General features: G+C 43.9%; 1 long non-coding RNA gene across 1 annotated transcript in view; it reads right to left on the minus strand.

Moving 5' to 3' along the window:
- Positions 1-16,286: 16,286 nt before the first annotated feature.
- The window catches only part of LOC104859280, a 16,378-nt gene continuing 8,457 nt past the window's right edge, over positions 16,287-24,207 (minus strand). The window contains exon 5 of the long non-coding RNA XR_779331.2: positions 16,287-17,972. This is a non-coding gene — a long non-coding RNA (uncharacterized LOC104859280). The remainder of the gene's footprint in view (positions 17,973-24,207) is intronic.

Here is a 24,207-nt window from a genome sequence, read left to right on the forward strand (position 1 = left end):
ACCATGCCCAGCCGGCCCGCTCTCTTTTCACCCAGTGTCCCTGTCATGGAAACCTGGGGCAGAAGAACCTTCAGGGAGAGGTTAACCTTGGCAGGCTCTGTATTCCTATTATCTCAGGCTATAATTATATTTTCAAGCATTTGTAGTCCCGGCCATTTGGAAGCTGATGCAGGAGCACTGCTGAGCCCAGAGCTTTAGCACCAGCACAGGCAGCAATCAAGACCTTGTTTCTTATTTTATTTTATTTATTCATTTTTTTGTACCAGGGATTGAACTGGGTGGGGTCCTTGCACTTGTGAGGCGGGCCACTGAACTGCTGAGCTAAATCCCCTTGTTTCTTATTTTTAAAAAAGCAACATTTGTCTGTGCGTGGAGCCTCTCAGGAAATTTGCTTTTAAGTGTGCCTGCCTCATACAAGAGGAAGCCACTAGAGGGTTAAAGCTTAAAAATATAAGGTGGGTGGGCTGAGGAGGTACGGTCTGTACCTAATGCACAGGAGGCCCAACCTGGATTCCCAGCACAGGAAAAAAGAAAAAAAAAAAAGCTGGTATCCTCAGCCTTTTAGCCTGGCTTCACATAGGAACCCCAAATTCCCTTAGCTTTTCCAAACTCGTAAAATGAGTTTTGTTTTGTTTTGGTTGGTTGGTTTTGCAGTCCTAGAGATTGAGCCCAGGCCCTTCACACTAAGCTACATGCTCAGCTCTTTGTATTCATCCATTTATTTTATTTTCATTCAGGGTCTTGCTAAATTGCCCAGGTTGAGCTTCAACTAGCCATCGCCCTGCCTCAGCCTCTAAGAGTGCTGGGATCACAGGCATGGGCCACCACGTCCAGCCAAAATGAGGTGCGTAAAGGAGGGTATTTCTTTGTTATTTCCTCATTCTTTATGTAGTTTCCATATTTAATACAGCTGGAGAAAATAAGGCCTCATATACAAGGTTATTATGAGGCCTAACTGAGATGACACTGTTAGCAGGTATAAGTTCGGATACACAGCGCCGGGGATGTAGCTCAGGGGCACAGCACCTGCCTGGCAGGTTCAAGGCCCTGAGTTGTATTTCTGGCAACAAAAAAAAAATGTTTCAATACACAAATCCTGATGTAAGAGAATATCACATTTATGCATATATAAAAATTCATATATATGTGTGTGTGTGTATATTAATAACCTTCTGGGTTAACTTCAGATCTTCTTGCAACGGGTATCAGCCACATCTCCAGCTATAATTCCAGGGTCAGTCAGCACTAAGAAGCCATTAGAAAGTGATTGTGGATACCAAATTCCTAATATAAAAGGATTTCAAATAGATCCTTACAAAACACGGTGTAGCGTTTGACATACCGCCAGTCGTCACCCCCACACATGTCCAGTCTTCTCAAGCTTATTAGCAGACCTAATAAAACGTAAATGTTACATAAGTAGTTGTCATGCTATATTTCGTAGGGAATAACAAGAAACAAGTCTGAGGACTCGGGATTTAGCTTAGTGGTTCTGGTGCCTGCCTTGCAAGCTCAAAGACCTGAGTTCGATCTCTGGTACAAAAAAAGAAAGAAAGAAAGAAAAGAAATAAGTCTGTACATTTTCAGAACTTAAAAAAAAAAATTCAGGAGCTGGGGGTTTAGCTCAGTGAGTGGCACAGCACCTGCCTCCTAAGTGCAAGGTCCTGAGTTCAATCCCCAGTACTAAAAAAAAAAAAAAAAAAAAAAAAATTCAATTCACAGTTGGTCGAATCCACAGACGTAGAACCCAAGGACGCAGAGGGTGTAGCTGGGGATGGAGGGCCGGGATCCTCCTCCGTCTTCGAGATGCCCATGGCTCTGGCCCGCACAGGCATTTGAGCCAGTCTCCTGCCATCCCTGGGACAAGGACCCCTCCGGAGGCTGGGGAGCCCGGTGCCCCGGTCTCTTTCCTTCTGTGCGGTCCCCAGCTCACCTCCAGGAGGCAGCCCTTGCTCCCGGTGGCAAGAAGGCCCTGCGTGGTCCAATGGGCATCTGTTCCTGCAATTGTCCTCCTGTGCTGTCTCACGCGGCTCCTCCGCAGCCTCCGTGCCTGTTACCAGGCTGCCGCGGCCTTACTTTCCTGTGTGCTCCCCCCGTCCCCCATCCTGGTGTAGCTTCCCGTCCTCTCCTCCCCGTCCTCTCCTCCCAGATGCACGCACCGTGACTTGTTCTCCGACACGCTGACCCTATCACCTGCTTCGCTGAGACTTTTGTGCCTTGTGTGAGCGCCCTGCGAGGGCTGTGGCTGCCACCCCACCCGCCCGGAGTAGCGGCCTGGGTACGGGGTTGCATTCTCCGCTCCCCTGAAAGCCACCTGAGTTTCCTCTTTGTGATCCCGGCCGCTGCCTGAATCTGGTAAGCGCCTGGTTTGGGTTCGTCCCGTCCATGTTCTTAGCGGCAGCCCTCACCCTTCCGTCTTTTCTCCCAGTAACCCACGCCCAGTACACTTGAATCCAGGCCTTGTGGTGCACCTTTAAGCCATTTGGTATTGATGCGATCACAGGGGACCACGGGTTCGCATGAGTGACGGGCTTCCTCTCCCAACCTCCCGGTTACAGATCTGGGGAGGGAGCAACGGGCTGGCCGGTCCACCTCCTCTGCGGCATGGAGCTCGCCTTGTGAATAGTCACGCGGTCTGGCTTAAGTACTTCCCTGGGCTTTTGTACTAAGTGGATCTAGTGGGCCCATCCGAAAGCACTGGTGTGTGGGTTAACATTGCCAGGGGGCCGGGCGGGGGTGGGGACACTGTCTTCCAGATTACAGTCCAGGCCAAAAGGAGACTCGGGGGCCTGTGAGCTGTGCCCCGTGGGCTGGTTTGGCTGCATTTCTACAGGTGCAACTACTGCAACCCTCGCTCAGCCTTCCGGGGACCTGGGTGTGCTCTGCCGCGAGTTTTGGACTCTAACAGTTTTGCGGGCAGAAAAAGAGAGGCAAGGACAGTGACTCTTTGTGTCTCTCAAAGGCAGCCCTGTTTCCCGGCGCTGGCACAACCCACTGGCAACGTGCTGGCCTCCATGTGAGACCATTCTGCTGCACGGCTGCACCACACCAGCCTTCACGCAGGACACAAACACGGAGTGTCCCTGGCCGTGCAAGGACGACTTAGGGCACAGCGCGTGGGGGTAACCTCCAGGAACTGCCAACAGTCCGTCTCCTTTTCTTGCCTCTGTGCCATGCAAGTAGAGGGTCACTCTTACTTCCTGCTACTGGGTTGTCGGGATCTCACCTTCCTATCAGCCGGTCGTGTCTTGAGCATAGAAGGGGACCTTGTTCTAAGGACCTCTCCCTGCTCCTATTCAGGCTCATTGTGTGAAGTCGAAAGCCAACGACACTGTCATCTTTAGGGACAGCTCTCCGTTAGTGCCACTGGAACTGCATCATTCATCCGCTGACACAGGTAACCTTGGCTTTGGCCCCCCACTGTGCTGGTACTCAGGGTGACAGCCAGCTCCTGTGTGCCGGGATGGATGCCATGGGGTGCCAGGGGAGCCAGAGGAAGGGCTTGTGCAATGTGGGCTTGGGGAGGAAGGCAGGGAGAGAACCGAAATCAGCGTAGAATGAGAATGTGGGTTATGCATTACTGGGAGAGTGGAAGGAGATATTGGTGAAAGTGTGGAGAGATTTTGAACATGACACTTGGCTTCCATTCAGATTTTAGGTTTTCTCCTAAACACAGCTAGAGGCTTTTGAAAGACTTTGACCAGCCGTGGACTTGGTCACACAGAGCAAGCAGAGCACAGGTCAGGACGGCACCGAGAGGTGACACAGTCCCATCGAAAGGTGACACATTGTGCTTTGGGTCTTCAGTGCCGCCCCAAATCTCATATGTGAAGGCTTGGTCTCCAAGGCAACAGTGTTCAGAGATGAGCTTTTGAGGGGTGACTAGATCACACGGGCCCTTACCTCATAAATAGATTAATCTACTCGCAGATTCACAGCCTACTGGGCTTGGGGAGGGGCTCTGTCAGGCAAGCCAATGCCCTGTCTTTGCCTCTTGCCCGCCACGAGGAGAAGAGTGTTCCCCCATGACATGGTCTCATCACAGGCCTCACAGCAACCGAGATGAATGATCATGGACTGGAAACCGCGAAACTGAGCCGGAAGAACCCTTTTCTCCTTTAAACTGGTTTATCTCAGGTATTTTTTGTCACGGCAGAGGAAATCTGAGCAAGACATACATCAAGGAAACAGTGCTGAAACAGAACGTACAGGTTTCAGAAGGAAAGACTCTGTACTCCACTCTTGCCGATCTGTATTGCTTAGGGGCATGGACAGTTGTCATTGCTCTGTGTTTCTAGAACCTCTGGCCTGAGACGCGGGGGAGTCTTCCGCTCATGTCTGTTGGACTGATGAGGGGGTCTGCTCTCTGAGAGCAGAAGAAAGAGCTATAATATTTCTTTCACAGATTTTGCATTAGACCAAAGTATTAGACAGATACTATTTCTTTAGACTTCTATTTTCAGGTTCTGCATCTTTGGATCCTTCCACTGTTCCTCTTGTGATATGGTTCTTCTCCACCATCCTCATTGAGTTTGTTCTGCTCTCCGCCTCCATTAAAATATGGTCCCAAGACCTGAACAGAAAACTCCAGATAAGCTTCGGCTGCAGAGAAGCTTTGGTTTTCAACCCGGTTTCACCTGATTATGTTGGCAAAACATAACACTGGTGACTCATATCAGGCCCGTAGTAAAGTCCTGAAGTATTTTCCATATATTCTACTTATAACCTATGCCTCTCTCCCCCAAAGATAAAATAAAAATTTAAATATTTCCTGTTGAGTGTACGGAGATTATATCTTTCAGACACAAGTGTTGCCTTCTTTACGCAGCTCTTTTTTGGCTTTACCTTGCTTCCCCGGGCTCACGCTTGCAGCCTCGGGAGGCCATGTGAGCTGCGGGCATGATCGGTGCTCAGCTCAGCAGTGGCCTAAAAAACACCCCCTGCAGAAAGATTTTAGAGACAATTCTGGTACGACCCCAACCACAAATGTCTCTCAGGCCACTGATCTTCACACTATGGTAACGATCCTCCAGTGGGTCACAAAACAATTTTGTGGGTTCAAATCAGCATTCTTATACACAGCCTAGAATGAAACAGATTGTACTAGAGTTGACTGTGTTTTGAGGGCAAGTTTTATTTTGTGAGACTCTGAGTACATACACACACACACACACACACACACACACACATCACTAATAGAACAAGGACAGGCAAGAGGTTACTATTGTCACATGAATTGCAACAGTTAATTTGGATAATACATATCACACTGCTTCTTCAAAATATTAAATACATTGACATGGAAATCGTGCTCCTAGTTTGTGGCTTTTCAAAACCAAAGCTCCCATTGCTGGGCCATTGGGCCACTCCTCTTTTTCACAGAGAAGTGTGTTGAAACTGTAACTGAGGATACTCCAGCATCTTGGGGCAATGTCCTTCCCCTTCACCTCCCCAGTTCCAGAGCTTGGCTCTGTTTTCCCACACTGCGTCACTATACACGATGGTATTTCTGAGACCGGTAGGCAGAGAGAGTTTTCCCTGGCTTAAAAAAATGAGATTGAAGACAATGAACAAAACCCATGTGTCCCAATAGAACCAATTAGGAAATGTTTTTGACCTTCTCAGTACAAATCCAGAAAACAAAGTAGAATAGTAAAATTTCGCCTGAAATTTATATTTGGACTATTTTTCATGATTATTTGTGCCTTACTGTTCAATCTAAGCAATACTTTCTTCACCTTTTACTGTTAATATATTGATCGGCAGTAAATTTTAAAGGTTTCTTTTGCAGTTTACAGATACTTTTCTTGTTGTTATTAATTGTTCCTGTGGACCATCTTTGGGCCTCGTGGTCATTCATCCATAACTAGTTTTATTTCTTTTTTTTTTTTTTGGTCAAATGTGATATGATATCATAGATACGATGCGTATTCACCGATATTCCAGTTTGCCTCTCTTCAGGGATATGGTAGAACTGGACTCTAGACTATTAAAGCCGATCATGGCCCAAGTAGAATGGAGACTAATTAGAAAAGAACGATGGGGGGTGTAAAAGGAAAAGAGGAGCCAACAGAGGGGGAGATGATCTCAGTCTGTTATACCCAGGTATAAACATGCTGACACAAAAAAACACTAGTCTGTATAAAAATACACGCTAACAGTTTCTTTAACAAAGTGAATCATGGTCCTGTGACTTGCTTTGGCCAATAACGCAGCAGAAGGTCACGTGTGGCTCTTCTAGGGGAAGGCGTTCCCTGCCAGTGAGGACAGGGCAGTGCTCTGCCCGCCCCGTGTTGATGAGGAAAATACGACTGACAAGCACGAGACAACTTCCACCATGGTGGACACGGAGCACAGTGAAAAAATAAATCTCGGTGGTCCTCAGCCTTGCAATTTAGGATTTCCCCATAAGTAAAACATCATCTGGTCCATCCTACTATGTGGTTTATGAAACACTTTCTTATTCTTTAATTTGTAGTCATTCTTTGTTTTAATTTGTGTCTTTCTTTCTACAGTTAAACCTTCTGATGACTCTATGCTGCTTTTTGAGCTCTAATAAACTTCTGTTCCTATTTTCCAGTGGGCTTTTTTTTTTCCCTGTGAAACAGCCACATTGTAAGAATCTTTCTTGAATGACTATCAATAGCGGGGTAATTGGAACTCATACTTTTTCATTATATTTGGCAAAGAAAAATGTACTTCTTTTTTAGAGGATCTCCACCCTTCAGCTGCAACTCATTACTGTCCACCTAAATGCACTATGCTAGCCAGAAAGCGAATGTTTCCCATTACACATGACATTTATCAGCTAGTCTCAGGAATAGGTTTCCTTCAAAATTGATCTAGTTTGGAAATAACAATTATGACTCACTACTGGATCTCTCAGCACTTTCAAAGTGAAAAAGTACAATGGATACTCTGATTAACCTTGACCTTTTGCATCTTTTATATGTATATATCTACTGTAACTTTTATTTCTCCAATAAGATATTACTTTTGGCTACCAGTATCAGAATGTCTTCCTGAGTAAGCCTGAAAGTCTTTCATTTCCATTAGTAGCATACTTTTAATATTTTCAGTCAGTAATTATATTTTGTACTGTTGCTCATAAATCAAATTATACCACCAGAAAATGACATTTTTTTTCTTTTTCTTTTTTGGCACCGGGAATCAAACTCAGGACCTCACGCTTGCCAGGCAGTTGTCCTGTCACTGAGCTACATCCCCAGCCCCAGAAAACGCCATTTAGACTTTAAAGCTGCTGAAAATATAAGAGTCCCAGTTTCCACATGGGTAATGTTCTAAAGATTTATCTCCTGCTCTTCAGAACTCGGGTGACATTTCCTAGAAATAATTCTGAAATCTGTTGTTAGTTCCCATCCTACTACTGAAAGCCAGGCTAACTCCTAAAGTAGTTGAAATACTTTTTTGATGAAATATAACCATTGTTTTGTTTTTGGTACCGGGGATCAAACTTGGGACCTTGTGCTTGCGAGGCAGGCAGTGGAACCACGGAGCTAAATCCCTGGCCCTGTAATCATTCTTTGTAACAATATTTATTGGAGCCAATCCTCTGGTAGCAAAACAAGGTGCATTGATTTGGGACAGATATTTGACGTCGTAAACTATCTTGTGAGAAAGGAAGAAATGAGTCAGACCTGGGGAAACATTCTCCTGTCTCTCACAGCCATGGAAACAAATTGACTTCTGTCTTTTTTTTTTTTTTTTTGTGCAAGTATAGGAACTTTAGGTAGTTGAGGTGAGTCTCTTAGAACATCTGGTATGGTAAGACAAGAAGTTTTTGTAAATCAGATATTCCTAATTGCAAATTTAATTTCATGCAGTAGTTCAAAAAATATTTGAAATAGACCCACGGTGAAGCAAAATTAACTCAAATGGGATCTGACCTTCTCATTCTGTTTTCCACTTATAAAGTATCAATCACAATCTGATGTGAAAATTAGTCTAATCATTTTTAATAGGACGGTTCAGTTACAAAACCTACGCTCCTACCAGTGTGTTCCTTTGCTGTTCCGTGAAAAGGACACAAATGACCTCAAGGAGGGGACAAAGAGTTTCTGTGTAGTTAGTGACATGTGTGCTGTTGTCTGCTGTCCTGACCCAAAGATGTGCCCCAGCCTGAGTCAGTAGGGACGCTTGTTTTGGGCATTGTCTGCACCATTTTGAAAACTCTAAAAATGATAGCCCACAGGGAAGAGAGGGAAACAGAAAAATATGTGACCCCCAATTTCTATGATTCTGACTTTGGCCATAACAATTCAGTACTGTAAACTCAAGCGAAAAAGGATTTCCCAGGCTTCAGGAATGTTCCCCAAATGAAATAGAGAATAAGATTAAAATAAGTGTTTTAATTTTTGAAATCTTCTAGAAGTGGCTGTAATTCAGACATTTAATTAACACTGACAGCCAAAATTTTCCCATCTCTTCGTAAACAGGGAAACCAGAGCCCACCATGAGGTTAAATGGTATTGAGAAGATGATCTTATTGTTGCAAAGCAGCCTAAAAGACAAGTGGAGTTTTCTGCAAATTACCAGTATTGACTTGTTTCCTAAATTGAATGAAGAGTGCCAGAAAGTTTGAAAGATCTGGGAGAAAAGTGAAACAAATTGAAAAACATTGTAGGAGAGTACACAGTGTCTTGAATTTTTTAACCAATGGGTCTCATTTCTATTTTCTCTCTTATTCTAATTTCCTGATCACCTTGGTGACAGAGACTTAATTCGTCCTTCTGCAGCTTCATTTTTTTAGCATAACATTTGTTGGTACATTTTAGATATATAATAGCATTTATCATAGGGAATTTGTACCTGTACATGATATATCTTGCTGCTTCTTTTTCCCCTCCCTCTTTCCTTCAACCCTTTTCCCCTCCATATTTACAAAAGCTCCGTTCCATGTTTCCTTCTATTCTCTTTTTTTTCTTGTCCCTTCTTTCCTTTCCCCCTCCCTCCTTCCTTCCCATTTGAACATTTTCTTCTCATTTCCCAGTCTCTGTTATACGTCTCAGTCCTTATTTCCACTTTCAGTTTCTCACAGCAGAGAAACAATATGGTATTTACACACGTGTGTCCGATTTATTTCACTTGAGAGTGTGGTCTCAAGATTCTGCAACTGTATTTTGTTGGACTTCTCGCGCTATAACTGTATTCCCACTTTAGTGTGTCCACATCTCAATAATCCATCAGTAGTGTATGCAGTCAGAAGTACATGCATACTGCAGGGCGGACAGCATTTGCTCATTCGTGTTAATCTTAAGTAGCAGCAGTAGGAACAGGTTCAGCCACCATTCATGAAAAATTTACTGTGTCCGAGATTCTATACTGAATAGACATGAAAATCTGCAAGAAGATACTGTCAAGTGGAATGCAATAAATCATCAAAAAAGAACATATATCGTGACCAAGTAGGCTTCATTTTAGGAATGCAAGGATGACTCAACACATTCAACTCGATAAATGTTAATGCACTATATGAAGAGAAGCAAGGATGAAAATCGCAGGATCATCTCAGTCGGTGCAGAAAAAGCCTTTGACAAAATCCCACCTCCATCAGGATAAAAACCCTGAAGAAAACAGATAGAGGGCCAGGGAGAAAGCTCAGCAGCCAGCACCTGCCTGGCAAGCACAAGGCCCTGTGTTTGATTCACAGTACCAAAAAAGAAAGTAGGTATAGAAGGACTGTAGCTCAATTTGATAAAAGCCATTTATGACAAACCTTACTGCCAACTCATATTAATTAAATGGGGAAAGGCAGAAAACGTTCTCTCTAAAATCCGGAACAAAACTCTGTTCAGTAGAGTTCTTGAATCATTAGCCAGAGCCATCAGGAAAGAGAACCAAATTAAAGGGATGTGTACAGAAAAAAAAAAAAAAAAAAATCAATTTTTGTTATTTGCAAATGACTGATCCTCTACATAGAAGAACCAAAGAATTTCACCAAAAGACTCCCAAAATTAATGACCAAATTCAGTAGTGTAGCAAGATACCAAAGTAAGCACAGAACAATTAATAGTGTTAGTGCACACCAATAATAAACGCACTGAGAAAAATTAGAGAAACAGTACCACTGATAATAGCATCCAAAAAATTAAATACTTAAGAATTACCCTAAACAAGGAAGTGGGAGACCTGTGCAGCAAAATTTACAGTATTCTGAAAAAGGAGATCAAAGAAGACACCAGAACATGGAAAGATGTCCTGTTCCTGGATAGGCAGAACCAGTCTGGTGAAAGCGGCTGTACTTCCAAAACCGACACATAGTGACACATACACTTAACACCATCCTAATCAAAATACCAATATAATTCCTCACAAAACTAGAGAAAATAAGCCTAAACTTCATATGGAACCAGAGACCAAAAATGTCAAAAGCAATTCTGGGAAACAAGAACAAAGCAGGAGCCATCATAATCTGGGACTTCGAGTTAGACTGCAAAGCTACGGTGATAAAATCAGTAGGGTAATGGGTAACAGTACTACAGACGTGCATATCCATATCTGTGGAACAGAACAAAGAATGACAAGGCAATCCCAGGCGCATTCAGCTATCTGATCTTTGATAAAGGGGCTGAAAACATACCCTGAAGGAAAGATAGCCCCTTTAGGAAATGGTCCTGGGAACAGAGCATATACACGCAAAACACTGATCTTAGACACATATCCCTCACCATGTACTAAAGTAAAATCAAAATGGATCAAAACTATAAATATTAAAGCAGAATCACTGAAACTGCTGGAAGATAAAACAGGTAAAACTCTTTAAAATGTAGACATAGACAAGGACTTTCTGAACAGGACCCCAGTTACCCAAGAAATAATACCCAGAATCAACAAACATCCAGATTATGCCAAATTAAAAAGTTCGGCCTAGCAAAGGAAACAATGAAAAGAATGAAGAGACAACCTACAGAATTGAAAAAAAAATTTTTTTCACTCAGAGGACTAACACTTAGAATATATAAAGAGCTCAAATGAAAGAAGGATCAACATCTCTAGCCACCAGACAAATTAAAATTAAAATTAAATCAACACTGAGATTCCATCTTACTCCAGAAAGGATGGCTGTCGTCAAGAAATCAAAAATACCAAATGCTGGCGGGGCTGCGGAGAAAGGAACACTGCTCCATTGTTGGTCGGCGTGGAGGCTGGAGCGGCCACTGTGGAAATCAGTGTGGAGAGTCCTCAAAGAACTAAACCTGGAAATTCCATTTGATCCAGCTACGCTACTCCCAGGTATCTTCCCAAAAGAGTTAAGAGCATCGCATTATGGGCTGAGAAGAGTGGCACACACATGGAATCCCAGCATTCAGGAGGCTGAAGCTAAGGGGGATTGCCATGAGTTCAAGGCCAGCCTAGAATGCCTTGTAGGACCCTGGCTCAAAACAAAAAGAAAAGAAAGAAAGATATCATATTACAGTGATATACACATGCTTATGTGCATAGAAGTATAACTCAGAATAGCTAAGTCTTGGAAGCAGCCTATACGTCCATCAACAGATGAATGAATAAAGAAAGTGTGGCATTTATACACAGTGGAGTACTACTCTGCTATAAAGAAGGATGAACTTGAATCACTGGTAGGAAAATGGATGCAATCCGAGGCCACAGTGTTAAAGTGAAATAAGTCAAACACACAAGCTGAAATATTGCATAGTTTCTCTTATGTGAAAAACTACAGATAAACTAAAGAATGAAGTAAAACATAACAGGAATCAGGGAGATGGATCTTTTGCATAAAGAAGGGGACCAAGGGATGGAGGGGCGAGGGGAAGGGGAAGACAGCAGAAAAAGGGTTAAGATGTGTAACCCGCGCTGACCAACTCCCTGCTATGAATGAAATCGTTATGTACGGCAAAGGTGTATTGACAAGAGATGAAAAGAAACATTCTCTGTTGGATATTTACATAGATCCTCTCATACAATCCTCAAATTATCATTAGTGGTTCTATTTTATTTACCCGAGTCTTACCAGCTGTAACATGCCTACTGTGCAAAGGAGTAACAAGTACAGCATTGCTGTTTTATCCCCTACTCGGAAATCAACACCGTGGTGTTTTAGAATGAAGGCCTACACGCAGCACACCTGTCCTTACTGGAAATCTGCTTTCTGTGTGCCGGCAGCGAATCTTAGTTTAGGTCGCCTACAGATCCATGCATGGATACTGTACACACTGAAGTAGATTCACAAAGTCTCACGGTGTTAGAACTGTTAGAGATCGTAAAGGCCGTTCAGAGATGCACTGTGCAATAAAGTAGCCATAAAGTTCAGTTAATCAAATTAAGTTAAAAACTTACTCCCTCCACCACAAACCACAACCCAACGTGGCTAATGGCTTTTTCGCAAGTCAGTGCTGATCTAGAAAAATTCCATCGTCATAGAAATTCTATCAGACAGTGTGTCCACGGCAATTACTTGCTAACACACCCGCTTTGCAACAGTGAAGATGCTTTTGGCAGGAACTGAAGACTGAAAAGGCAGGGAACTTATTGGCTTGCTTACTTGGACAACCCAGGCCTTGACCCAAAGGTTATTGAGACCGTAGGGTTCCCACTCCTGTTTTTGCTCACCTCTCACCTCTGTCTTCTGCTCTTTCCTGTTCCCGATGCCTCAGCTTCGTCTTAGGCCAAGTGTACTCAGGGTGACAACAATGGTTACACAGCCCAGTGGACCTGGATCTTCCCTACCCATTTAGAGGAGGACAATTTCCTTTAGAGGCACGCAGAAGAGTGAAGAAACATTATTCTTGGGCTGGGCTGGTGGTGCCTGCCTGTAATCCCAGCACTTGGGAGGCTGAGGCAGGAGGATCGCTGTGAGTTTGAGACCAGCCTGGGCTACATAGTGAGTTCCAGGTCAGTCTCAACTACACAATGAGACCCTGTCTCAAAAAACTTAAAAAAAAAAAAAAAGAGAGAGAGAGAAAGAAAGAAACACTATTTTCAGAAGCTTCAGTCAACCTCACTGACCAAGTTGATGGTAGCCAGTGAGACAAGATATTCTGACTGGCTTAGGCCGACCGAGCCTGGTTCAACCTCACAGTGACTGCTATGCTTTCGTGGCTGTTCTACAACGGGACACAGAGACTTCTTCCCTAAACCTCAGGTCACTAAGCAGAAGAAGGGAAGGTAGACTTTATCTGGCAATCCTGACAATATCCACCGTACCCTTGATCTTTACTGTTTCTCCTAAACAAAGTCTAGGATATATTAAGATGCCAGGCTGAATATCAAGAAATCCAAATACTACCAGAGCCCGGATTAAGTCTGTAAAGTCCCAGGAACACACTTTTCACACTATCACAATGGCCCTCCCAAGCTATTTTATTTGATTGCTACACAGTCAAAGTCCGTAACACATTTTGAATGTAAGCTACGGGCACGCGCGCGCGCGCGCACACACACACACACACACACACACACACACACACACACACAGGCGTATAATGGAAATTCAGTCTCAATTGCCGGACCCACGGAGAATGGGCCCAGTGAATGGGTGACCTCCAAGTCATGCGTCTGCACAAACTTGGGTGATTCACTCTCCACTGAGCAAGGCTTTTGTACTACACATCTCCCCCTGATACCTATAAGTCAGTCACATTGATAAGCTCCACACATCTGAGTCTCTGCGTCGAGATTTACATTTTCTAAAGCCCCTTGACCCTCTAGGCAAGAGCACGCCACTTAGGGTGTGGAATATTTTTCTCCCGTTACCCTTAAATGAGAAGGAAATGGTGTCAATAGGGAGAACTACACTTCCTTCAGGTCTTTGCTCTCGTTTTTAATAAACATGAACCCTGGGTCTTATATTAGAATTGGTAAAGGTTATATAAACTTGTACCCCTGGGGAATCCCCCAACCTGGTTCTGCTTCACACACAAATATACAAAAGAGTAATCCACACAAGTCTGTTTATGATTTAGAACAACAGAAAAACTGAAACAGTCACAGGGATGAGTCCAGAAGGCCCAGGCCAGTTATAAGTCAGCCTGCCTTTGAGCTGCTGTGTTTACTTTTTTCCATTCTCTTCTGAAACCATAGTTGCTACAAAAATCCCAGAAACACAAGCTGGCCTGAATCTACAGACGACTTTATTCCATCAAACCCCCATCACCAAACTGTGATTGAATGGGTGTGAAGGACTAAAGCGGCCCAAGATTCCTAAAATGTCACATATTTGCAATTTGACCAAAAAGGAACTGAGCCTGTAGGTTTGTCTCATTACTTTTTGGCAAGGGAAAAGGGAACATCCAAGGAAATGTGCCTAAAATTGTCCTTGTTTTCTTCTGAAAATGCTATCAATGTATAAGATCAATTTTATCCCAGGGGATGGTGATCATAGAACAGTCTCTCAAGGCAGAGCCAACACCCAAAACTCTGGTGTCCTCATTGTTCTGGGAGCAGTAGATGACTGACAGCAGCACTTGGAGCTCGCCTCACCTTCGTGGGCTGCACCAGGAGAGCTGCCTCCTGTCCAGTGCGGCTGCTCTCTTCCTGAAGTCCGAACAAGGTGCTCCAGGGCAAACTGCAGTCGTCTCTGAACTAATGAGCCAGCCCCTTCAGTACAGCAGAGAGCATTTCAATGACCCGTGATTATGGTGGGATGGGTCCTTCCCAGGCAGAAACGCCCATTTATCAGTAGACTTAATGTTCTACTCACAGACTTTGACAACAGAGTGCATGCAGGACATCGTAATCTTGCTTGTCTGTGTGCTATTTGTTCTGGAAGTTTCTGAAGATGATGGTAGCACACACTGTCACACACTGTCTAAGACAGCAACAGAGACTCTCGGCTCAAACCACCCAAGGCAAAAACTGCAGATTGGTAAGATCTAGCCCCGAGTCCCCCAAGTGTGTTCTGTGACCCTTGCTGCAGACCTGTGCAGTGTAGGACGGGTATCTGACTCCTGCCTAAAAGAGTACATCCAAAGAAAAACAGCAGATAAATATTAAAGATAACTCATGTTATAAAACAAGCCAAAGCCTTGAACAGACACATCACAAGGAAGATGCGGGAAAGGTGAATAAACATATACACGTGGGCAGTATCACTGGTTATCAAGGAAATGCAAGTTAAAAATCAGAATGATTAAACCAAAAAAGCCAACAATGTCAAATGTTGGTGAGGATGTCGACCCAGTAGAACTCTCCTAGGGGTGTGAAATAGTAGAACAACTTGGAAAAAATGCAAGTTTTAAAATAAAGCTAAACATATACATAAGCCATAATTCAGTAATTCTCCTAAGTATGTACCCAAAAGAAATAAACCATATTCACAGAATGCATGCATAAGAATGTGTTTAGTAGTATCTAGCCTTGTGTGTGTATGTGTGTATGTGTGTCGGGGATCAAACTCGGGTCCTTGCTCTTGTGAAGCAGGTGGTGGAACCACTGAGCTACATCCCCGGCCCACGTAGTATTTAACCATAATAGCCCATAACAGAAAACAAGCAAAATATCTATCAACAGTTGAATGTATGAACATATAATGGTATATGCCTATACTGGAATACTACTCAGCAATAAAAAAGAACACCAATACACACAATGACTGGTCAATCTCAAAACCCGGTATATTAATTATACTGCTTATTCAGACAGTCACCAAAGTGTTTAGTGTCAAGCTGTGTCTGTCCATATGTGAAGTTCAGGAATCAGCTAAGCCATGGGGCCAGGGATTGGGCTCAGTGGCACCGCACCCGACTCGCAAGCCTGAGGTCCTGAGTTTGAACCCGGTATGGAGGTGGAGGGAGCTAAAACAGCCCACAGGGATAAGCATCAGGACAGTGGCTGCCCATAGGTGTGAGGATTAACTGAAGAAGGTACGAGAAAACTTTCTGCACTGATACAAGTGTTTGTCTTCACTGGGATGGTGGCTTCATGGGTTAATGTATTTTTCAAATTTTATCAACTGTTTGCTCCAGATTTCCACATTCTAGTCAGCACCTTACTTTAAATATTCAAGAAATATTAACCTTCTCAGGTGACAGATGATAATTGATGGTTTGTATATCTTGTGTAAAATTTGTACAAGTATTTGATTTATTTATTTTTATTTATTGGTTTTTTGAGACAGGGTCTCACTATGTGCTCGAGACTGACCTGGAACTCACTATTGTAGCCAGGCTGGCCTCAAACTCACAGTGATCCTCCTGCCTCAGCCTCCCAAGTGCTGGGATTACAGGCGTGCGCCACCACACCCGGCTATACAAGTCTTTAAAATTTTTAAAAGTAAATTCAAACTTCTACTTTGCAAAACAGTAGGCGCATGGTGCCCATACAGATTTAAAATGTAGGGGATTATAAACATTGTATAAATTTCTGAGCCTTTATTCCATTTAAGAGTTAAAGACAAAGAATTTTAAAATTGTTGAGCCCTGTGTAAAGACCGAGGAAATACCAAATAAATGCTAGGGAAGGTTGCAGGAGATCAGACAGATTCAAGACTGAGATGAAATTTCCCAATGGCAATCACAGAGAAAGGTGAAGTAAAAGTAAAAATTACAACAGCAGCAAAGCATTCGGGACTAAGCCGGTACAAGCAGTGGATGTAGATAGCCAACAAGCCCTTATCTGCAGGGAAGGGTAGAGAGCACGAAGTACGCGTCACAACTGTCGGCCTGCGGTGGCCTTGACTCCTGCGTTCATACCACGCATGCCTCTCATTCCGAGGGACACAAATGCGCCTTTCATAGGAGGAGGAAGGCGAGTTCCTATAAGTGCGGTCTGTCCAGGGGCCGTCCGGGCATGGGACAGGCAGTCGTACAGAAGCTGCTTAAGTTTTCCAAAAATCTCGATTTCTTTCCAGACAGCTATATATTATTCTCTAACTGCGTGTTCCCAGGACTCACAAGTGCTATCTTTGAGGGCACCGTAGCCACATGTGCTTAGGATAAAACAGATCATTAGAGAAACACGTGTTAATATAAGTGATACTTACAGGATCTGTCTGATTTGTTTACTTGTTCTAGTTTCTCTTTTCAGCTCTGAACACTAAACCAAGGGCTGGGACTGTGATTTACACCTTTTTTTCTACCGCAGAGCTGTGAGCATGTCTGCATTTAAACAATTATTTACCTCCTTACAATTAATTGAACTGCCTTTCACTTTTCCCTCTGCGCTTCTAGGAACCCTTGTTTCTATCTGGCAAATGTCTTTTTACTCTAACTTCTGCTTTCCTTGTTTTAGTATTTTTTGAAGGTAGATTTGTTTTTCATTCATCCATTCATCTCTTACTGATTGCTCAATTCTTTTCTGAGGCGTTCAATCGCTAAATATATAAACTGTTTCCATTTTGTGGTAGGAGTCCTGCTTTTGCTATGATTTTCTTCAAAAGAAAGAGCAATACATAAAACAGAGCCAACACGGGCTGTGTCAACACAGAAAGCACCTGCAGAACAATAGCTCGCTGACAAAGACTTGTGCAACTATTTAATGGTCTGTCCTGGAGCCGGCGGCGAGATATTCCTGACAGTAACGCTCTCCCTGCCGTGAGCTCATGCCCTGGAGTCTGGAAGAGAAGCTGAGTGTAGAAGCGCACCGTGTGCACCTGGAACCAGTCACGAAAAGACGGCGTGCGTGGTAGCAGACGAGGCAGGAGCGGCGAACTGCAGCAGTCAGCACCCGCAGAGGTATCCGCCCACACACATGTGTAACCGAGTGTTCGCAAGGGTCCTCTTCACTGCCACGCGTGCATACCCGGTAAATACAGGAACGGCTCTCATTTCCTCCAGGGCGCACGTTGACAGAATGGGCTCTGAGCAATTATTCATTCAGGGTCCCCAAACCACAGCGCTCCTTGGTGTCTCTGACCTCTGCGGCGGAATGTGAGGTACCATTGACCTTCAATAGTCACTCCTAACTCTGACGCAGTATGGTTTAAAATTCATCAGAATGGCTTCTGCTTTACAAATATGTAAAGTTTCTCCCAATCGTCCAGTAAAATAGCTATGAATCTACAGAAAAAAAGAAGAATTATCATAAGGAAAATTATGCCATGTGCAACTCATATGACTATCAGAGTCCCGGTGATTCTTCACTAACCCAAAGGTATACCCAGTAAATATTTGTTTTGTCTTTTGATTTTTGTTTTTTGAGACAGGGTCTCACTATGTAGTTGAGATTGACCTGGAACTCACTTTGTAGCCCAGGCTGGTCTCAAATTCACAGCGATCCTCCTGCCTCAGCCTCCCAAGTGCTGGGATTACAGGCATGCACCACCATGCCCTGCTATACTCAGTAAATATTAATGAGGACTATTAAGCACTTATTCTGTGCCAATTACTGGACCAGGTTCTAGGACTATACTGTGAGCAGATATGATCCTAGTTCCGGTCATTACAGAGCTTTAAAAAAATCACCCATACATTGCTCCAAAACACACCTCCCTCAAAAGGTGCACCAGGTGTGGTGGTGCACACCTGCAATGTCAGCACTTGGGAGGCTGAGGCAGGAGGCTGAGGCCACAAGTTCAAAGCTAGCCTGGAGATAGATATATATATATAGATAGATGGATAGATAGATAGATAGATAGATAGATAGATAGATAGATATAGATATATACATATATCTAGATAGAGAGATTGATTGACTGATTGATTGTAAGGAATCGGCACAGATTCTTCCCTTCTGTAGGGCCTGAGCGCCCAGATGTGAAATCAACAAGCCAGAGGACTAGGACAGTTCCTGGTGCAGTTTAGTCCCAAGGTCAGCAGGCTTAAGACTCAGAAAGAGCTGCCATTTCAGCCCCAGTGTGGACAGGTAAAACTGACATCCCTGTTCAGACATGGCCATGCAGAGGCAATCCCTATTACCCGATCTTCTTCTGCTGAGGCTTCCAAAGGCTTGTGTGAGGCCTGGCCACACTGAGGAGGGCCGCCTGCTTTTCCCAGTCTGCCATTCAAACGTCGCTCTCATTCAGAAACATCCTCACGAGCACAGCAAGAGTGACGTCTGACAGACATGCGAACCATCACGTCCTTGTTACCCCTACACACAAAACTATCATCCCAGGTACCTGACAAGCACATGCATTTTCACACGATGCACGGCTTCAAAGCGTGAAGAGTAATAGAAGGTGTCGTGAATTTAGCCTCGGTAGTTGAAAACACTATAAAAACTGGCAAGTGGAGTAGTAGCACTTTTAAGTTGCTCTCAAAGAATACATCCAAGAAAAGAACTGTCATCCCATGAGCAAAGAGAACTTATATATATATGTATGTATACACACACACACACACATACACACACACACAGATCCCAACTTATTCAAGACCAAGCAAGAAGGGCTGGGGATAGAGCTTGGTGACAGCATTTGCTTTGGGTTTGATCCCTAGTACAAAAAAAGAAAAAGAAAATGGAAAGATAGAAAAAGAAAGGATAGGAAAGGAAAGAGAAAAATAATGGTCTGAAAAATGTAGTGCAAAAGTACAGGAAAGAACCAAGTCCTGAAGAATTTCAGGAATCTTGTTGACATGCTGGAAAATGCTGTCTCAGTGAATCAGAGCAGGAAGACAGAAGGCGACAGAAATGATAAAAGGAACACAGGATGGGAGTTTTGGGTCTTTTAATGATTTGAAAAGCAAAGTGAGCAAAATAAGAAGGACGTCAAAGAAATAAAACCAATTAAAAGTCCTTTCATTTATGAAGAAAATAGAACAATTTTCCTGAATATGAAAGGATTAAGAAAATGTAATATCCACATTTCCACCTGCAGTAATCCATTCAGAATTCCTCTGGGTGTTCTAGTCGTGAACACAAGTAGAAAAGAAATAGATAACAAACATCAGACAGGAGGAGGGCTGGAGATGCGGCTCAGTGGTGCTGCACCTGCCTGGCAAGCACAAGGTCCTGAGTTCAATCCCCAGTACCAAGAAACAAGGAAAAGAAAAGAGGAGAGCAGGGTGTAGTTCAGTGGTGCTGCTCAAGCACCAGGTCCTGAGTTTGATTCCTGGCACACACACAAAAAAAGAGAAATAAGCATAGAAACAGAAGCTAACAAAGTTAAAGAGAGTTCACTGAGTTATGTACAAAGTAAGTGCAGGTAGAGATCAGGTTCCTACATATCAGGAAGCAGTTTGACAACATACAGACAAACATTCTAGTATAAAACTATACATAATAAAACACCTAGGAATAAGCTTAATAAAAAATAGAAACATTAGCTCAGTGGTTTTGCCACCTGCCTTGCAAGTGCAGGGGCCCAAGTTCAATTCCCGGTAACAAAAAAAAAAAAAAAAAAAAAAAAAACCACATAGAAAAAATATAAAACTTCAACATGGATAGAAAAGCAAAATGTTCTATACTTTATTATTCTCATCCTCGTTCATCTAAAAGTGAGATCTTTCCTAATCAATTCATCTGTGTAATACAATTTTAGTTAACTTATTAGTGCAATTCTTTGATACGATTAATCAAAGAAGAACAGCCCAGAATCAAACCAGAAAGCTCAAAGCCTACCAAGAGTTTCCATTCTTCACATCGGACGCTCCCTACCATGGCGGCTCCGCAGAACCAGCGAATTCACAGGCAGACGGTGTTTGAAGCCATCCGTGCACCATGTCTCCTCCGTTCCCCCACTGGGTTCCACTGCCTTTTCCACGCCCAGGGTCCCTCATCACCACAAAGACCCCACTCACGTCGTGCCTTCATCCCAGGCTCAGAACCTTTAACGACACTGACCGGCCACTAAACACCAGTAAACTAGTGAGGTGAGGCCTATGTGGATATTAAGAAACTTGACGTAAAGAAAAGGGAACCCTGGCTTGACCACTGCAGGGTGAATAATGGAGAGTGGTTTTATCTTATTTTGCTTTAGCGTAGAAGAGTTGAAGATGTCAGCTGCATACATCAGTTAGCTATTGCTGTGTAACAAAACGACTTCGACATTTGGTGGCCTGACACTAAGGCAGCTGTTTATCTTGAGGGTCTGCCGACTGCTGGGAGGTTTCACTGATCTACACCATGCTCAGCAGCTGGTCCTGGCCCGGCTGCTGGGGAGCCTGGGGGTAGGCTGATGTGGGGTGGTTTCAGCCAGGAAACTTGCCTCTGCTCCTCGGCTCCTTTCACCCTTCCACCTCCAAGCTGGGCTCAGTGTAGAAGCGCAGCAACCTGGACTCTGAAGGGGCACCCTGTCCCCTCTCCTGTGTTCTAGGGGCAGCACGTGTCACAGGGCAGCCGGGGTGTGGCAGGTGAGGGCACCAACACTGCCTCTCAGCAGCGAGAACTACGAAGTCACACTGCAGAGGACAGGACTGGAGGTGAGGGGCAAGAACTGGGACCACTTCCACAAGCAGAGGCGCCAGCCCATACTCCTGCCTTACACAGCAGAGCTACACCACAGCAGAGGCACTTTCCTGGCCAGCCGGTCTGTGACGGCATGATGTTGCAAAATTAGTTTATTCAAAGGAAAGAAAAGTTTTCTCCTCATCTCCCTGACCTTCTGGAAGATGCTATAGGTCCTTCTCTGTGGAAGGGACCTTTCGTTATTCTCAAGATGCTCCACTGATCCCGGGTAGGAGCTGCAGAACCACATTTTAATCGTATTTTAATTTCTTCAGACACATGTGTAGGCAGCAGAGAAATAATTTGCAAATAGTTTCATTTCCTAGATCCAGGGCCATTAATCTGCCATTGCTTTTAGTTTATTTGTATGCATTTCACCACATTTGTAATAATGTGTGTCTATTTTTCAGTATTACTTGTTTTAAAAGCTAGAGCACGTTCCTTGAAAAACATCAGCCTTAAAGAGTTATAACTCTAAAAGCTCTTATATATAAAAATAATGCTATCATGATTAACTTCATGCTTAAGGGTAATTACTATGACGAGCAGACATCCAAAAGGACGAACGGGTTATATCCTGTGCCACCTGAGTGTCAACTGCGACTCCAAATGGTTCACAAAGAGACTCTGACCGTTTGCCAAAATTAAGATCATACAGATTCCTTCCCAACTGAGTATAACAGATAATAATTGTGACTTCCTCTCACTTGATGCTTTGGGCATGACATTTTATGCTAACTACTAAATGAAAATTAGCAGATGTTTGCACTGGATCTACATGCTAGCACTCATGCACGGAACTTCAAGACCTCTCGAGGACATCAGAGCCCAAAGGTCACATCCAGAAGAGAATTCGCTGTTTCCCTGGTAGCTTTGTCGTGTGCGTTGTGGCAATTTCTGGCCACCGTGGTAACCCGGGGATATTCTCCCTGGATGGTATAGCCCTGAAACTTTCACGTCGTTTGTTTTCTATTGCTAACTCTCCTCCATTAATTCATTCATAAGCTCTCCTTTCTTCGCACAGAAGTCTGCAATCCCTTTTAAATCAGCATCTATTAGGTACTTCAAGCTCAGCTATATAAAGGAACAAAAGATAGGGAAGGTTCAGTTCTCCACTGCGATAAGAGCCAAGGTTTCCTCTTTGTTTTATGTACTGCTCATTTGGTCTAATCACTTGTTAAGAGATACAAAGAAAATATGGTATCTCAAAACATACAAAATCTGGCACCTTCACTTATTTTTGTATTCAGAGATCCCAATGCTCAGCTTTTAATATTTTCTCCTTATTTAATGGGAATAGTAAAGTTCTCCACAAACCAAAATTGTATGTTTCTTGTACTGATGCATTAAACCATTTTTATAGACAGTATCACTAAGTCACTAAGTTTTATTTTGTTTTGTTTTTTGTTTTTTGAGACAGGGCCTCGCTGTATAGTTCAGGCTGAACTTGACCTATGTAGCCCAGGCTGACCTCAAACTTTGTGGGTACTCTCCTGCCTCAGCCTCTCAAGTACTGGGATTTCAGGCCTGCACCACCACTTTTAAAAATTGTTTTTGCGCTGGGTGTGGTGGCGCATGCCTGTAATCCCAGCACTAGGGAGGCTGAGGCAGGAGGATCACCATGAGTTCGAGACCACCCTGGGCTACATAGTGAGTTCCAGGTCAGTCTCAACTACTTAGTGAGACCCTGTTTTTTATTATTTATTTATTTGTTTGTTTGTTTATTTATTTATTTATTGGTGAGACTCTGTTTTTTTTAAAAAAATGTTTTTGCAATGTGCTATGCTAAATTTTTTAAAATAATGTAGAAAGATATAAAATCAACCCCAACCCCTCGACCAAGCATCTAATCCCATTCTTCAGAGTTTGTGCATACGTTGCTGATGGTAAATGTTGGTGTGATTCAGACTTACCTTCCTTGCTTAATTTTAAGCTCTATTAACCCTTTCAGAAAATGTGAACAGATGGCCCATACCAGGGAGAGCGTTTGGAAATCCGGGTCTTGCTCGCGTTTTGACCTTTGCCAAGTGAGAGCAGAACTTGAACCCTACCCCACTATAATTTTATTTGTTTATATTTATTGGTACCAGGGATTAAACTCAGGACCTTGCACTTGTGAGGCAGGTGCAGTGCCACTGAGCTAAATCCCAGGCCCTTAACCATTATAATTTGATCCACCATAAAAGACAATGTGGTGTCTTTTTCTTCTGCTTCTAAGTCAGGTTCTTATATATGAAATAAGCGCAAGGAAAGCACACGAAAAGAGGTTCTGTGCCAACAGCTATTGGGGAATACAATGAAAACCGCAATGTGGCATCGTTACGTGCCGCTCAGAAACGCTACAATGAAGCACAGCAGTGATGCGGAGGTCAAGCGGGCGGAGAGACGCCCGGGAATGGGAAGAGCACAGTCGTTTCCAAAGACGCATGGGGCCTTTTTCCTGAAACCCATAACTAGGGCCGGGGACTTAGCTCAGCGATTCTGCTGCCTGCCTGGCAAGCGCAGGGTCCCGAGTTCGATCCCGGTACCAAAACAAACAAACAAACACGAAATCCGATAACTACAGCAGAGCCAGCAGGTGCACCTCTGGGAACTTATTTCAGAGAAGCGAAAGTGTCTGTCCGTGAGAAAACCTGTAGGCCAGCGGAGACAAAGCCGGCGTCCTCGGGGGGTGAGCGGGTGGACGGGGCCACCAGGCCGTGGAGCACCCCTCGGCGACGAAAAGGAGCAAACTCGGGCGACCTCCAGGGACGCCGCCGAGCGAGAGAGAACACGCAGCGATGAAGGGCAGAGATGGTCACAAAGCACCCGCAGAGGACGAGGAAAGGCAGCGCTTTCGTTTGAGAGTTGGGAAGGGCCGGGTCGGAGGAGCCGCGCGCCGGGGGGGATCTCGCGGGCACCGGGGGG

Source organism: Fukomys damarensis, unplaced genomic scaffold (genome assembly GCF_012274545.1).
Source record: "Fukomys damarensis isolate Sample0158 unplaced genomic scaffold, DMR_v1.0_HiC HiC_scaffold_37, whole genome shotgun sequence".
In the NCBI taxonomy this organism is placed as follows: Eukaryota; Metazoa; Chordata; class Mammalia; order Rodentia; family Bathyergidae; genus Fukomys; species Fukomys damarensis.